Source organism: Sorex fumeus, unplaced genomic scaffold (assembly GCF_029834395.1).
Source record: "Sorex fumeus unplaced genomic scaffold, SorFum_2.1 ptg000008l, whole genome shotgun sequence".
NCBI classification, from domain to species: domain Eukaryota; kingdom Metazoa; phylum Chordata; class Mammalia; order Eulipotyphla; family Soricidae; genus Sorex; species Sorex fumeus.
Window position 1 is genome coordinate 22,133,735 of NW_026606065.1, and position 16,511 is coordinate 22,150,245.

The 16,511-nt window shown below is 42.7% G+C and overlaps 1 pseudogene; it reads left to right on the top strand.

The window, feature by feature from the left end:
* Positions 1-1,823: 1,823 nt before the first annotated feature.
* Positions 1,824-16,511, top strand: part of LOC130019335 (craniofacial development protein 2-like) — a 37,064-nt pseudogene continuing 22,376 nt past the window's right edge.

Consider the following 16,511-nt stretch of genomic DNA (forward strand, 5'->3'; position numbering starts at 1 on the left):
CCCATTCCTTCCCATTCCAGTCGTCGCATGATGTTCTCAAGGGTGGCACTGAAGAGTTTCGGTGAAATGGTATCACCCTGCCGCACCCCTCTCTTGACATCAACGATCACCTCTTTGTAGAATGGTGAGATCCTGGTAGTGAATCCGCAATACAGCTCAAGGAGGATCCTGATGTATTGGGCTTGAATGCCCTGATTGGCTATGGCTTCAATGACCACTTCCGTCTCAACAGAATCAAAGGCCTTCTTTAAATCAATGAACGTTAAACAGAGCGGCATCTTGAACTCCCGAGAAACCTCAATGAGCTTGGTTATCGTGTGGATATGGTCGATGGTGCTGAATCCTTTGCAGAACCTGGCTTGCTCGCATGGTTGTCCTTCATCTAGTGTTCTGCCAATCCTATTTAGGATGACTCGAGTGAACAACTTGTAGATGACAGACAATAGGCAGATCGGGCGATAGTTGCCAATGTCATGGATGTCTCCCTTCTTTAACAGTAGTACAGTCCTGCTGGTTTTCCATTGGGACGGAACCTTGAGTTCAGACAGGTAGCGAGTGAAGAGCCGAGCCAGTGTATTGATGAGTACTGACGGCAGGTTCTTCAGGTGTTCAGGTCTGACCTTGTCTGGGCCGGGTGCTGTTTGTTTCTTTACCGACGAAATGGCGTGTCGGATTTCGGAAGGGAGAACGTTGGGAACAACATATCCATCCTGTGGAATTTGGTATGTCGGCAAGTGGACATGGCTATTGAAGAGATTTGAGTAGAAGTCATGGATAATCTTCTCCATTGCCATTCTGGAGGATGTGATGGATCCATCAGGACGTCGGAGGGCAGTCATCTTGGTCTTGTAGTTGGCGAAGGACAGGCGGGTGTAACGAATTCTTTTCCCGGCTTCTGCCACATCTACCAGTACTTCTGCTCTTCTGTCTTTGAGGTCTTCCTTGATCACATCTCTGCACTGCTTTGCGAGCTCGGACGTTAGCTTGCGGTTGCCTGAGGCATGCGCCAAACCACGCTGGCGAATTAGTTCAAGAGTTTTCGAAGACAGGCATTTTTTTTGTGGCTATCTCTCTCTTGGCATTCCTCGCACATTCATGGAGGTGCTGAACCAGTCGATCGTATTCCTCGTCAATGTTGTCAACAATGGCATCTTCCCATGTTGCTGCAATAGTGCCAAAGAGTTCCCAGTTGGTGGTCGTTCTGGGAGTCTCTCTGAGACCTTGGACTCCAGCTCGGCGGACCCAGGAACAGAGTTTCTCTGCTTGCTCCCACCAATCACAGGTGACAAAGGGATTCTAATCAGGAGCCCCAGCCTACCCTGCCCTGTCTGCTTCCATCAACCACCCAGGGATCGGATCGCACACAGAAGACCCACCCTACCCAGATAAATACTCCACTGGCAGACTTCCACTATCGACACTACCTCCACTACCCAGCCGTCGCCACACTCCAGGACGCTTTCCGGACCCGTGCGGCCGCTTTGCCACATCATAAGACACTAAATACCCATCTTTCGGAATTGTCATACCATATTTGATAGGGTTCAAATATGATAACATCTACAAGGGTGATTAGAGGTCACCCCAAAAGCCTCTATCCCTCTCGGAAAGACTGGTAAGCTACTGAGAGTATTCCGCCCGCACGGAAGAGCCTGGCAAGCTATCTGTTGTGTATTCGATATTCCAAAACCAGTAACTACAACTGGTCTCATTCACCTGACCATGAAGTCTTCACCGACATGGCAGCACTGAGAAGGATGAGAAAGGAGAGGCCGACAAAATCTCAAGGCCGAATTAGGCTGCCACAATGAAGGAAGACAAAAATGATCGTCTGTACTTTCAATGCACGTACGCTAGCATCAGATGCATCCATCGAGGACCTGATGGTATAAGCGAGAATGATCAAGTATGACATCATTGGTCTGACCGAGACAAGAAGACACGAATCTCACCATGCCGTTTTCGACACTGGAGAAGAATTGCTCCTCGGAACATGCGATAAAAGAGATGTCGGAGGCGTCGGTGTCCTTGTCAACACAAACTTGGCCATGAGCATTGATTCATTTGAATGCCTAACAACCCGAATCAGACGTTTACATTTGAATAGATGTGACTCACTGCCTGCAGTTTCTATCTTCATTGTCTACGCACCAACATCTCATTATGATGAAAGAGAAATCGAGAAGTTCTACATGGAGCTGGAGAAGTTCTATAAAGAAGACCACGCCTTCTACAAGATCATTGTGGGTGATTTTAATGCCAAGATAGGACCGAGAAGATCATCTGAAGAACTTCACATCGGGACCCATGGCCTAGAATGGAACGAACAGGGTGAGAGACTGTCTGAGTTCATCATGTCGACCAGGACCATCCATGGTAACTCACAGTTCCAGAAGGCAGAATCTAAACGTTGGACACGGGAGTCTCCCGGTGGACGATTCCACAACGAAATAGACCACATCATATTCAATCGACGGTTTTGCCTGACCGATGTCGCTGTTGTCCCAAAATTTTGAACGGGATCGGACCACCATCTCCTTCATGCAAAATTCTACTTCACAGAGCGGGGAGAAATGGCTGCAAAGTTCAAAAAGAGATCTCCCAGAACGACCACCAACTGGGAACTCTTTTGCACTATTGCGGCAACATGGATGAAACAAACAGAATTGTTTAATATCAGAAACAATATCATGATGTTTCTCTTCCTTTGTAAATGTGTAAGCTTTTCTCAGTTAGAAGTGCTTTACATCTCACTTTAAATTGCGAACTTTTGATTTTATTCATTAAAATTAGAGAAATGGTGACAAACACAATATAAATAGGCACAAACAAGATTAGGCCTGAAATCTCATGTGAACCACCTTAGATTCAGGTCAATCTTTTAAATTATCATTCAAATTATGAAAAAATAATTATAAACAACTTATATTATTGAAGGAATCCAGTTAGAGAAACATTTACCTGAAAGTAATACAAGGGTCTCACATCACCACAGATTTCTTTTCAATGTCAATGTTAGTATAACATGTACAATTTAAAGAGAGTTAGTTGCCAACATACAGCCAACACAAGATCCAAAGTCTGCCCCACGCCCTCAGACACCTTCTTGATTGAGGCTCCTTTGTTTTAAAGACCCTGGGTGCTCAGCTAAGTATTTAGGTGGAACAGACCAATGTTCCCCCACCTCTTCCCCCCCCCCCGATCCCCAATTAAGCACCATTCCATAAATTCTAGATTCCCCTCCACCCCAAGAAAAGCAGGAGGGACCTTCCTTCCCCTCCCCCTCCCCCACCCCAGACCTAACTGTGTGTGAGGGTGCTAGAGCATTTCAAGGTCTTGTGAGAAATGGTTCTTGCTGGAGGGCATCTTGCACCAGTAAAAGCTGGAAAGGTCACACAGCTGTAAGACTGGCTTCAAGGGGGAACATCTGTGGGAATACACTGGGTTAGGAGGGCGCTGCTCTAACATTTTTAGTGTCGAGGAGCGGAGATTGGAGATGTGTCAGCACAGAATGAACTGTTCATGCAGCATGCAGAGCTCACCTGTACTCTTTTTTGTTTTGGTTTTTTTTTTTGCTTTTTGGGTCACACGTGTCGATGCTCAGGGGTTACTCCTGGCTCATGCACTCAGGAATTACTCCTGGCAGTGCTTGGAGGACCATATAGGATGCTGGGCGATAGCACAGCGGTAGGGCGTTTGCCTTGCACGCAGCCAACATGGCCGACCTGAGTTCGATTCCTCCGCCCCTCTCGGAGAGTCCGGCAAGCTACCGAGTATCTCGCCCGCACGGCAGAGCCTGACAAGCTACCCGTGATGTATTCAATATGCCAAACACAGTAACAACAAAGTCTCCAATGAAGATGTTACTGGGCCCGCTCAAGCAAATCGATGAACAACAGGAGGACAGTGACATAGGATGCTGGGAATCAAACCTGGGTCACCTGCGTGCAAAGCAAATGCTCTGCCCCCTTTGCTATTGCTCCAGCCCCTTACCTGTATACTTTTGAGGACTGTTATACCAATGATAGAATTTGAGCATTGTCCGTGCAGAAAATCAATCTTTCCAGGCTAAGGGTGACTGGTGGAGCTTCATGTATTTTGTACACTGGGTGGGGAGAGAGACAGAGGAACCCATTTTCCTGATCCTTTCAGAACCCTGGAGAAGAAGTAGGGTGTCAGGAAAAAATGTCCTTGGCATGTCCACAGAGCCGCCTCTGGGGTTCACCAGGTTTCTCTGGGTCCCAAGTCTTTGAAGGGAGGGGCTGGTTGGTAGGACCACCAGGTGCTCCGGGAGGCTAATAACGGAGGATCTTCCCATCAGGTCTTGGCATCATATAGACCTTTCAGCATGTCCTAATCCAATGACCAGGCACCAGGAACTAAAGTTGAGGTCAGGACTTAACTTGAACTACACAAGATAAAATTATGATAGCAATAGAGATGATCTTTCTTAACAGAAAGCCATCTAAATACTTTCTTTTAAATCTAAATGCCTTTGGGTTCACGAACTTCCAAGGAAGTTTGTAAAAGAAACTCATTTCCACGAATTTGTACTTTAGGACAGAGCAATTTACTTGAGAAACATTTCTCTCTCTCTCTCTCTCTCTGGGTGCCATTCCTCCAGACCCCAGGGAGATCTCTGCACCTCACTTTTTCTTCAGAGAGAGGGACTATCCAGATAGTATTGGTGTTAGGCAAAATGTCAGTGATCTTCCCTTTATTAAAATGCACTATATCATCAGCAGTGGATTATTTCTAGAGACTTATTTGCTGTAAGAAAAAAAAAGTTAATTATTCATCTGCTGTCCACAGTCTGAGGAAAAGTCCATCTGCTGATCCTTAAAATAACCACCAACTCAATGGCCCAAGGGATAGAGAGTGTCAGAGAATCCAGTTTTACTTCAAAAAGGCTGCTGGAGAATTAGGAGGCCTTTAACGTGTTGGCGTGGATATGTTTCTGTTCAAGGACTGCTTTAAATAACGTGCTTTAAGATGAGAAGTCTTTGTCTTGGTATCAGAAAGGATAGATTTGGGAAAACAGAAGCCGTCATGGTTCTGACTAGGCTGGCAGGCGGGAGACGGTGGGCAGGTGTGGAGAAATGCAGGCCATGAGGAACAAACAGGCCCCGCAGCGCTTCCCCTCAGAGAGGGGAAGAAGGAGGCTGGGGGGTGTGGGTGAGGGCAGGGCCCCAGGCCAGAGGTTGGTTCTCTGGTGATGGAGCTTGTGACCTTTGGGGGAGCTCGCTGAGCTGAGGGGGTGAGAGCAGGGAAGCGGCTTCTGGGAATCTCAGACAAAAGCCCACTCTGAGCCTTGGACCCTTTCACCTTGTCTCATATATTAGTGCTATCACGCCCAAACAGCCCAGTGGATGGCAAAGACTGTCGCTCTCCCCGCTTCACTGTCAGGGGACAAGGAAGACCCCCACCCATGCGGGCTCCTTCCAGCTGCACAAGTCATGAGACAGCATGAGACCCGACTGCCATGGGCAGCTGCACTTCCTAACACACATGGAAGAAAGTTCTAAGGACAAAGAGGTTGGGTCCTGGCTACCCAGAGCATGGAGAGGCTTGGTTTGTCAGGGAGAGGAAAGGGATAGACGCGACTTTGTGTGAGGATAGAATGATAGGTCAGCCCCAGAGTGCATGGCCTTTAAGAAACCTGCAGCCAGGTAAGCACCCCCCAAATGATATCCTTCCAAGTTATAAGATGAGGAAGCAGCGATTGCTCTTTCTGATAGGAAAAAAAAATTAAAATAAGAGCTTTGCAGACTGGGGCCATAGTACATTGAGGAGGCTGTTTCCCTTGCACACAGCCAAGCAGGGTTCTCTCTCTGATACCCCAAATAGCCCCCGAAGCCAGGCAAGAGTGAGCCCAGAGTGCAGAACCAGGAGTGAGCCCTGAGCATCGGCAGCTGTGATCCCCCAGATAAATAGAAAACAAAATGAAAAGGAACTTCTCAGCTTCCTCAACCTTTCTGTCTGCAGTTATGGGTAGTTTCTGTTAAGCCAAGGATTCTGGGTTCCCGAGCGGAGAGACGAACAGAGACATGAACCTGATAATGCCAAAGCAGTAGGAGTTTTATTCCAGTATGCTGGGGTCAATCATCTCACCCACAGAGTGGTCTCTTGATAGCGATGCCTGCTTTTAAGCGCAAGCAGTTTATAGAGGGTTTGGTTACATAAGCACTGCATGCCTTATTGTTTCAGAAAAATCTGATTTAGTTACTAAACAAGGTGTTTCAGCAAGTGTCTGGGGTATGTGTTGGACTCTGATAGGCTTGTGGTTGCTGGGTACATTCCCTGCGGGTTCTGGCACATTGTGATTGATTGAGCCCCCTTATCCACTTGCTAGGCCCAAGAACGTTCCAGAAGGGTTCAGGTTGGCTAGTTACACATTGTTTCACTGCTGGGAAACTGAGGCTATTTTAGTTCCTGTAACAGAACCTGAGGCCCAGCTGATTTTGCTGATTTCTGCTGCCTGTCATGGCATCAGTTTTCCCTGACAGTTTCTCCCAAGGTCACGGGGTGGCACAGTCCCAAATTCTCCATCAGTTCACGATCACGATCATCCTGTTGTTCGCTGATTGCCTCGAGCAGGCACCAATAACATCTCCTTCATCCTAGCCCTGAGATTATAAAAAGTGCCACATTCAAGGCTCTTTCAGGGTTAGGAGAATGAGACCCATCATTGTTAGTGGGATTTGGCATATTGGGTATGCCACAGGGAGTTTGCCAGACTCTGTCATGTGGGCAGGTTACATTCAGTAGCCTGCCAAGTTATTCAAAGCAAGAATGAAATAATAAGTTCTGGGAGCTGGGTTTTATAGTCTCTGGGTCTTGGCCGTTGATGGGATTACATGTCACTAGGGGGCAATTGGTAGGTGTGACCCCTGCCTACTGGAATATGGAGGATCTAGGTGGAGGATGCTCAGCCTCGATCCCAGCAGACTTGGAGATCTCAGCCCCGGGATCCGCATGCCTTTGTTCCTCTGCCATTACCTTCATGCGTGTGGAGAGTAGTCTCAGCATGGTTATGACTGGTTCTGGACGTCTTCAGCTGCCGGGAGTCTGCTCGGGACTGGGAGGGAAACTAAACCCGCCCCCCTCCAAGGGGCCCCCGTGAGGACAGCCAGGCGCTGGGGCAGGAGACTCAGATGGGTTACTTATTGGAAGAGGCTTTCCCTGGGCATAGCAGGAAAGATCTATTGATCCTTTGGGGGAGACTGATCCTAGAACAGCATCAAGAAAATCAGGACAGGAGTAAGAAAAGCACAGAAATATTACAAATGGAGCCAGAATTTGCACCTGAAAGGGAAAATTCCAGCAACTGCATCTGCCCTGACTAAAAATCAGGGTACCCAGATTTTAACAATGACCATTTCATTACCGTGGAAGACAGGTAATTCAAAGGTTTCTATATTTTGCTTGCATGTATTTAAAAGTGTTCTTATTTTATAACAAAACATTTATTTTTAGTTAAAATTTAAAATAGTTAAGAAGAATGTGTATATGTGCAATCATTTTTAGGAAGCAATTTGGCAGTAAGAATCTGGACCAAAAATAAGATTGCTCCTATCTTAGGTAAGATTGGAACTAACTTTTTAAAAATACGTGTAGTATATATAAATTTTAAACTGGAGAGGAGAGTAGGATTCTGGATACTTTTGGTTATTTTAATTTTGCTTTTTGTGCATTTAATATATATGGCCAGTGAAAATAATCTTCACGCAATTATTAGCAGAGATAGAATGATATCTGTAGTTCACATTTAACTTGTAAAATTTACTTGTAAAAATGTTAGTAAAAAATATTTAGGGAAGTAGTGTTTAAAATAATGAAGCAGAATATAATCTTAAAATTATTATTTGCAGCTTGTACATGTCCTGTTGTTTTAATTTTATAAGAACAAATTTCAATGGAAATGCACATACCTCTACCACACCCCATCTTTATACATAAGGAACCATACAAAATACTTAAAGTTATTCTATCCCGAATGGTAATTGTTAGGTGAGTAACTTTTTTATTCATTTTATTTTACCAAATTATGCATAAGGGAAAAATTTTATATATCTTATATTAAGATTTTATTTATTATTATTATTTATTTTTATTTATCTCATTATCTTATATTAAGATAAATTAATATTAATTAATTAATTAATTAATTAAATTCCAAATGGGATTGGACCACTGTCTCCTTCGTGCAAAATTCTACCTCACAGAACGAGGAGAAAAGAATGCAAAGTTTAAGAAGAGGAGTCCCAGAACGACCACCAACTGGGAGCTCTTTGGCTCTGTTGCGGCAACATGGGAAGAGGCCATCATTGACAACATTGATGAGGAATACGATCGAATGATTCAGCACCTCCATGATTGTGCGAGGAATGCCAAGAGAGAGATAACCACAAAAAGCTGCCTTTCTTCGAACACTCTTGAACTTATTCGCCAACGTGGCTTGGCACATGCCTCAGGCAACCACAAGCAAATGTCCGAACTGGCAAAACAATGCAGAGAAGCCATCAAGGATGACCTCAAAGACAGGAGAGCAGCAGTGCTGGTAGATGTGGCAGAAGCCAGGAAAAGCATTCGTAATGCCCGCCTGTCCTTCACCAACTACAAGACCAATATGACTGCCCTCCGACATCCTAAAGGATCTATCACATCTTCCAGAAGGGCAATGGAGAAGATTATTCATGACTTCTACTCAGATCTCTTTAAGAGTCACGTTCACTTGCCCACATACCACATTCCGCATGATGGATATGTCGTTCCCAATGTTCTCCCTTCCGAAATCCAACATGCCATCTTGTCGGTAAAGAAACAAAGAGCACCTGACCCAGACAAGATCAGAACCTGAACACCTGAAGAACTTACCATCAGTACTCATCAATACACTGGCTCGGCTCTTCACATGCTACCTGTCTGAATGCAAGGTTCCATCCCAATGGAAAACCAGCAGGACTGTACTACTGTACAAGAAGGGAGATATCCACGACATTGGCAACTATCACCCAATCTGCCTATTGTCTGCCATCTACAAACTGTTCACTCGAGTCATCCTGAATAGGATTAGCAGAACACTAGATGAAGGACAACCATGTGAACAAGCCGGATTTGAAAAGGATTCATTACCATCAACCATATCCACATGATTACTAAGCTCATTGAGGTTTCTTAACAGTTCAAGATGCCGCTCTGTCTAACGTTCATTGATTTAAAGAAGGCCTTTGATTCTGTTGAGACGGAAGCAGCCATAGAAGCCCTAGCTAATCAGGGCATTCAAGCTCAATACATCAGGATCCTTCATGAGCTCTATTACGAATTCACTATCAGGATCTCACCATTCTACAAAGAAGTAATCATCCATGTCAAGAGGGGTTCGGCAGGGTGATACCATTTCACCAAAACATTTCAGTGTCATCCTTGAGAACATCATGCGATGACTGGAATGGGAAAGAATGGGAGTGAAGATAGATGGTCGGCAACTACACCACCTCCGCTTTGCTGATGGCATCGTTCTAATAACACCAAACATCAGCCAAACAGCACAAATGCTGACCGACTTCGACCGTGAGTGTGGAAAGGTTGGACTACAGCTGAATCTTACGAAGACAATGTTTATGAGAAACAGCCTTGTTCCTGATGCTCCATTCGCTCTCAACGGAACCACCATCTCCGAATGCAACAGTTATATATACCTAGGTCGAAAAATCAACATGATGAATGACCTGGTACCTGAGTTGCACAGGAGGAAGAGAGCGGCTTGAAATGCTTTTAAGAGCGTTGAAGAAATAACTAAGAGGACAAAGAACCTCCAGCTACGAGCACATCTCTTCGATTCCACTGTTCTTCCTGCATTAACATATGCCTCAGAGACCTGGGCCCTATGAAAACAGGATGAGAAAGCTATTCGGGTCTCTCAGAGGAATCGAAAGAGCTATGCTTGGAATATCACGATTCACTCAAATGAGAGACAGAATCCGGAGTTCTGATCTCCGTCAACGCTCAAGAATCAGGGACACTGTCTCATTTGCCAAGACATCAAAAATCAGATAAGCTGGACACGTAATGAGGTTTACAGACAACTGCTGGACTAGAGCCATTACTGATTGGATTCCACGGGATGTCAAAAGATCATGTGGATGCCCACCTACAAGTTGGTCAGATTTCTTTGTCAAGACCCTGAATGATCGGTTTGAGGCTCTGCATGTTCCTAGAACAAACAGATGCCATTGGGCTATGCTAACACGCAACAGGGATGAATGGAGACGTTACTGGCACCCGCTCGAGTAAATCAATGAATAACAGGGGATCAAGTGAATATTTATCTTCCATATGCAATATACATATATTTCTTATGCAAAGTTAAAAAATTGAACATGTATCTTTGTATATATTTGATGTTATAATTTGAAGTGTGGATTGTACAGTGAAAATTTTCTACAGTTCCTTGTCCCTCATGCCAGTGTAACTTAGGAATATTATCCTTCTTTGGAACCAGCAAATGTCCCAGTTCTCTTCTTTGCTGACTATGATTGGATGCGATTAATATATAACTAGAGTGGGGACGACTAACGGGAAGTTAAGTGATTAAGTGATTAAGAGTGGGAAAACTATGAAAGTCTATATTTTATCTATTGTATATAAATATTTTTGCAGTCAGGATGGGGAAATAACTCAATGGACTGGATATATGGAAAAAAATCTTTGCATATGGGGAGAACTGGTCTGATCCCCAGTACTACATGATGTTCCCAGCAAAAATCTGGAAGTTGCCCCGAGCAGTACTGAATTTGTCCCTGAAGCTGTTTTTAAAAATGTGTTTAATAAAACTCGATGCAAGGGAGGAGCGTTTTTTCAGGTATTTTGAGGAACAGAGAAGAAATTCTTGCCTTTTTCCATATAAGTCCCCCCCCCACCCGCCCTCACCCTGTGACGTCACAACCCACCAGGCTGACCACAGTCGCTGAAGACCAGAGCTGAACATTTGCTCATCTAGCCAGAATATCCTATGATCCATCTTTATCTCGACATTTGCATTTGCTTGAGACTTGAGTGGTTTCTCTCTCAGACATATGAGTATCCAATTTAAAATGTGTGTTTACTTGTTCAGCTAAGGAATTGTCAAGCCTGTTAGGAATTGTCATAGGCACATGAAAGACATATGATGTGTTACTTTAACATATTGGTTTAACTTCAATGGAAATTCTTTCTGCATTGAGAATTATCTACCTTCCCAATGGTATATGAGTTGGAATCTGCCCTAGAACAGATATGGAACCAGCTACTCAGAATTGTTGCTGTATTACCTCAAACTCTGAAAAAATAAGTTTTCTTCCTTTTTCCAGCAGCAGTGAAATTTTAATTTAGTTAACAAGTTTTATGTAATAATTTGCAATTCTCAATACTTAGCACATCACCGTTGCTACCTCGTACAGCTAATTCCTCCATTTCTATAATGATATGGTACATGAGAAAGGGCAGCTCCCACTGTTATCTGTGTTCAGCTATTTTCCTTGTCTGTGGTGTACATGAAAACTTTTCTGAAGCCAGCCAGGGAGGGGAGGGTACTCTGGCAGCAGATGTCAGAGGACTTTCAGGTGAAGTTTTGAGGTTAGGTCTGTGATGCGCCCTCAGGAGATGGTTCAGTAATTCCTCCTTGACAAGGCTTCAGCAGTGGGGCCCCAATGTGGGGAAACTTGGAGAAAGCCCTCTAAGGTGGGAAGGAGCGGCTGGAGAAGCCACTGTCCATCCCAAGGCTACCACACTGCTTCTTTCTCTCTGTCTCTGTCTGTGTCTGTCTGTCTCTGCCTGTCTGTTTGTGTCTGTCTGTCTGTCTGCCTCTCTCTTTCTCTCTCTCTCTCTCTCTCTCTCTCTCTCTCTCTCTCTCTCTCTCTCATACACAGACATTCTGCATTCACTCTGGAATGTGTCCTTCCTCTCATTTCCTAAAAAATAATCCTTTTGATTCACTGTTTGTCTTCTCCTGAAATTCTTTTATCGAAAAACAGGCAATGACCCTGGGCAGCCTGGGTGAGGGCAGGACTCATTATGTACGACATGCATAAGCTCCTGCAGCTTCCGTGAGACTCCTGACATCCACCCCGGTGCAGTATGTGTGATGTAACTTAAGACACAAACATCGCTTGCTTAGACCCCAGTGTACTCGAGGTTCTGCCCTCTGTTCATATGCAGGATTAAAATCCTCATTGCCACATAGCATGACATCTACGTTCTGATATTGGAGAAACAAGACATGTGTCCTACCCGTCACTCTCCACACCCACAAGCACCAAGTATTGGACTTTGGCAAAATTGTGTTTGTAGCTAGTTTAGGGACTTATTGTTTTAATGCTAATAGTTGTTTTGATTTCTTTTCTCTTTTCTCTTTTCATTTCAGATGAAATTGATCACCAATTCCTCCCTCAAAAACTAGAAATATTTGACAGGCAGAAAAGCCTATTGAACAAAAGATTAAAGTTAGTAGGACATAAAAGCAAATTTTATTCAGAATGTAGAAATTGAAGTCTTTAAAATCTCATAATGATTTGTGCTTGATCTTTCTGACAATGAGATCATCATAATTTTGGTAATTTTGATGATCTACCAAAACTTGTACAGATACCTCAGCCCAACATTTTAATAAACATTTTGATTATTCAAGTTTTTGCCTGCGTCATTAGTAAGATAGAGCATATAGGAGAGAATGTTGCATTCTTAACTATTGTTACTCGAAAGCAATCCAAGTAGCAAAGATTTAGCAGAATAATTTGCAAATTGACTGAATTAACTCTGTTTTTTTAATAACAAAAAAGTGAATTCTACAGGACTAAGGATCAATGGTGGCTTAACATTTTGGGGGGAAGGCTCCCAGTCATAGAAGCAAGTAAAAGAATTTAAAAATTAATGTGGTTCTGTTCCAAACAAACATAGTTTAGTCTGTGCCTACATGATGCCACAATTTCTCACAACTGGGCAAGAAACTAAAATTTTCTATTTATATCAAGGCTCTTAGATTTATGAAAAGACAGCTTACATATGTTTCCTTGGAATTTTGGATTTAAGTTTTACATTTTGTTTTTTTACACAAATGACTGGAATAAAATGAATTTTAAGTCTTATGCCTGACTAATAAAGTAACTTACAAACGTAACAACTAAGGGTAAATGGTCTAAATTTTTTTTTTAAAAACAAAGATTCAAGGCTTATATTATCTGATCTAACATTGCTTTAAATAAAGACTGCTTCTGAAGACCTGAGATTTTTCCTGTCCTACTGAGAAGTGGTACCTCTTCTGCCTTCATGTTAACTATGACCTCATGTAAATTTAATATTTCAGCGGAGCAGTTAACAGAATCTGGAGAGGGCCCTGCTGTGTAGAACATGCCATTTAGACACCGTCAGCCAGCGGAGACAATTCAGTACTGCAGCTGCAAAAGGAGAATGTCAAAACAAACAAAAAAAAGTCCAAAGAATTTACTTAAATTATTTTGGGACTAAACATTTTTTAAAAGGCAATCAGGCAAAGGAGCTAAAAAAAACATAATATCATAAATATGGAAAAGTTTTTTTTAGAGCTTGAATTCATTAAATATCCAGGAGCCAGGACAAACTCTTCTCCTAACTTAGATCAAGCTTCCAGGCTTGTAGATGATTTCTATGTTTAATGTTATTCATTAAGTGCAGGTGATATATTTTTTGTTACTGACAGTGCCTTACATTTGACCTTTGAACCCTCCCCCAAATGGGTCATGGTGCTTTCCGTTTATTCTGACAGACTTGAGTGTGGGCGAGCTTAGGGATACTGTACTGTAGATTCAACTCTGCATTTCAGGACATCTCTTGCATTTCACCCCGTGTCCTTATTTTTCACTGCTAAGACTAATTGTCTTACCATGGTTTTTCTCTAGCTCTCAATCACAACTCCTCAGTCAGGTAAGTTCTCCAGGAACCATCTATAATGATTTGAATTGATTGAAGTATAAATTGGACAATCAATTTCTGTTGTATGAGCCATAGTGCATGGGATCCCTCTCTCCGGGAACATAGGGCTATTGTTTTGGGGCAATGCAGACGCCTCTTTTTACTGGGGGAAGAACCTCCTACTAGACCCTTAGCTCCCCAAAGAAGGTGCTGAAGTTGGGGACAGGAGATGTTCCCGAGTTTCAGATCCCCAATTGCAGAGAGATCAGGTCCACACACGAGAATGCAAAAGCAAGGGAACTTGATTACTAGCCCCTAGCCAGCGCTAAGGTTAGTTGGCAATGAAGCTGAGGCCTGGATGTCAGTCTCTTGCTGTGATTTCCTGGAAGCAATGGAACACCAGCAGGGAAGGAATAAAGGTGGAGACGTGCATGTGTGAGGCAGCGGGAACTCACAGGTACAGACATCTGCACATTGCGCTATTGAAATATTTAGAGATTCTGTTAGGATTCCAAAAAGAGGGGAGTTGAGACAGATGCTAAGGCAGCAGCAAAATTATGCAGAAGAGCTATTCTTCGTGTAGAAATATAGCAAAGAATGTGGGTGTTTTTTTCTTTAAATAACACAAGGGTTGAAAGCCCAGGGCATATGCATAGTTCAAGTCACTGTTTATTATTGATTCCAAGTACTGGACTAAGCAAAGTTATATGGAAGTCTGCACAGTTTAATTTAGTAGAAAAATTTATTTTTCTTTGGAAACAAACTTTAGGATAAGATATATGAAAATACATGTGAGAGAGGTAGGTTTTTTTTTCTTTTTGGGTCACACCCAGCAATGCACAGGGGTTACTCCTGGATCTGCTCTCAGGAATTACTCCTGGCGGTGCTCAGGGGATGCTGGGAATGGAACACGGATCAGCTGCATGCAAGGCAAATGCCCTACCTGCTGTACTATCCCTCCAGCCAGAGAGGTAGATTTTTAATGATCGGTTTTGAACTGATAACAATATAGTAATAGGTCCCTAAGTCAATGAGTTTAATAAGTCTTTGGCATATGGTAATGCTATTGCTGTAAAGATACATTTAAAGACTATCTAAAAAGTATACAGTGACAGTTTTTGAAGTTTAACCCAATAGCCTGATGAACTCCAAGGGCTTCGGAAGTGCATCTCGGAGCTCTCTAAGCTGAACTTTTCTTGCATCCCTGTGTGGATTCCAAGTAGTAAGTGACCCAACTTACTCTCACCCCTGGCAAGGATGATGCTAATTCCCTTTGGGAGGTAGCAGTTGGTCCTTTGACTAACTCGATCAGATTTGTTCTGGAAAGCTGTTCTTCAGGAGATACGAGAATATTCAGAGGCAGTCCAGGGTTTTCCAGATCATAACCTTAAGTCCATGAAGAGTTGTGTCTCTTGGGATAGGGACAACTCTGTTTTTGAGGTGATGAAATTATATCTCCCTGTTTTTCTTTTCACTTGTGCTGGGGCTGTGGAACCCATTTAGTGCTTTTTGCCTGCATGTCTGTCTTTCAGGATTTATATACATGTGGGATATTTTGTCAATTGAAGGAATCATAAATAAATATGAAGCGACACCTTGAATTAAGGTGTTGTCTTATTGGTTTGTATAACTTTTTAAAATGTGTTTTTACAAGCAATATGGTTCCAATATTTGCAGAAAGTAAAGAATTTCTGATTATTTATGTTGGACTTTTAGGGAAAATGGCTAGTTTGGAAAAATGTAAAAAATCCAAGGCCATTAATTATTTTTTAGCAAGTAAGATTGATTTAATATTTTTTGTTTTAGAAGAGGTAACATTTAAAAAATCTGTGTTAACTATCATGTAGGTATGTACTTGTTTTATTTGGGGCCACAGCCTGTGGTGCCCAGAGATTGCTTTTGGTTCTGGGCTCAGGGTCACTCCTGGTGGACTTGGGGAGCCATATGGGATGTTGGGAACCATGTGCTATGCTAAATGTGTAGAAAAAAGAAAACAATCTAAGGCAATGAGATTTATATTGTTGCCTTTAATTAGTGGATCAAGGGAAGCCTTTTCAACAAATTATATTGGGAAAATTAGTAAACCATATGCAGGAAAATTAATCTAGGTTCATTTTTCATACCAAAGAAAGGTTAATTCAAATGGATTAATGAGGTTGATATTAGATCCCATGAACCACATAAGGAAAACATGAGAAGCTGAGCATGATATTGACCTCCAGAGACATCTTCACAGATTTAATGCCATTGGTCAAGAAAACAGAAGCAAACATAAAAAAGGGGATGATGTAAAATTAAGATGCTTCTGTACTGTGGAAGAATGATAGCTAGAAAGAAAGAAAGCTTACTGAAAGAAAACATTTACTAACCACATTCTGGCAAAGGACATAACAAATTTATAAGATTTTTAAAAACACTTTCAAAACTTAACAAACAACTAATTTTCAAATTAGTTGAAAAACGGGGAGAGCAACTGATAGGGATTTATTCAAAGAGGGCATTCAGATGGCTATATGTATTTTTAAAGAGGTCTTTATCACTTATCATCAGGAAACTACAAATCAAAGCAATAATGGGATATTTCC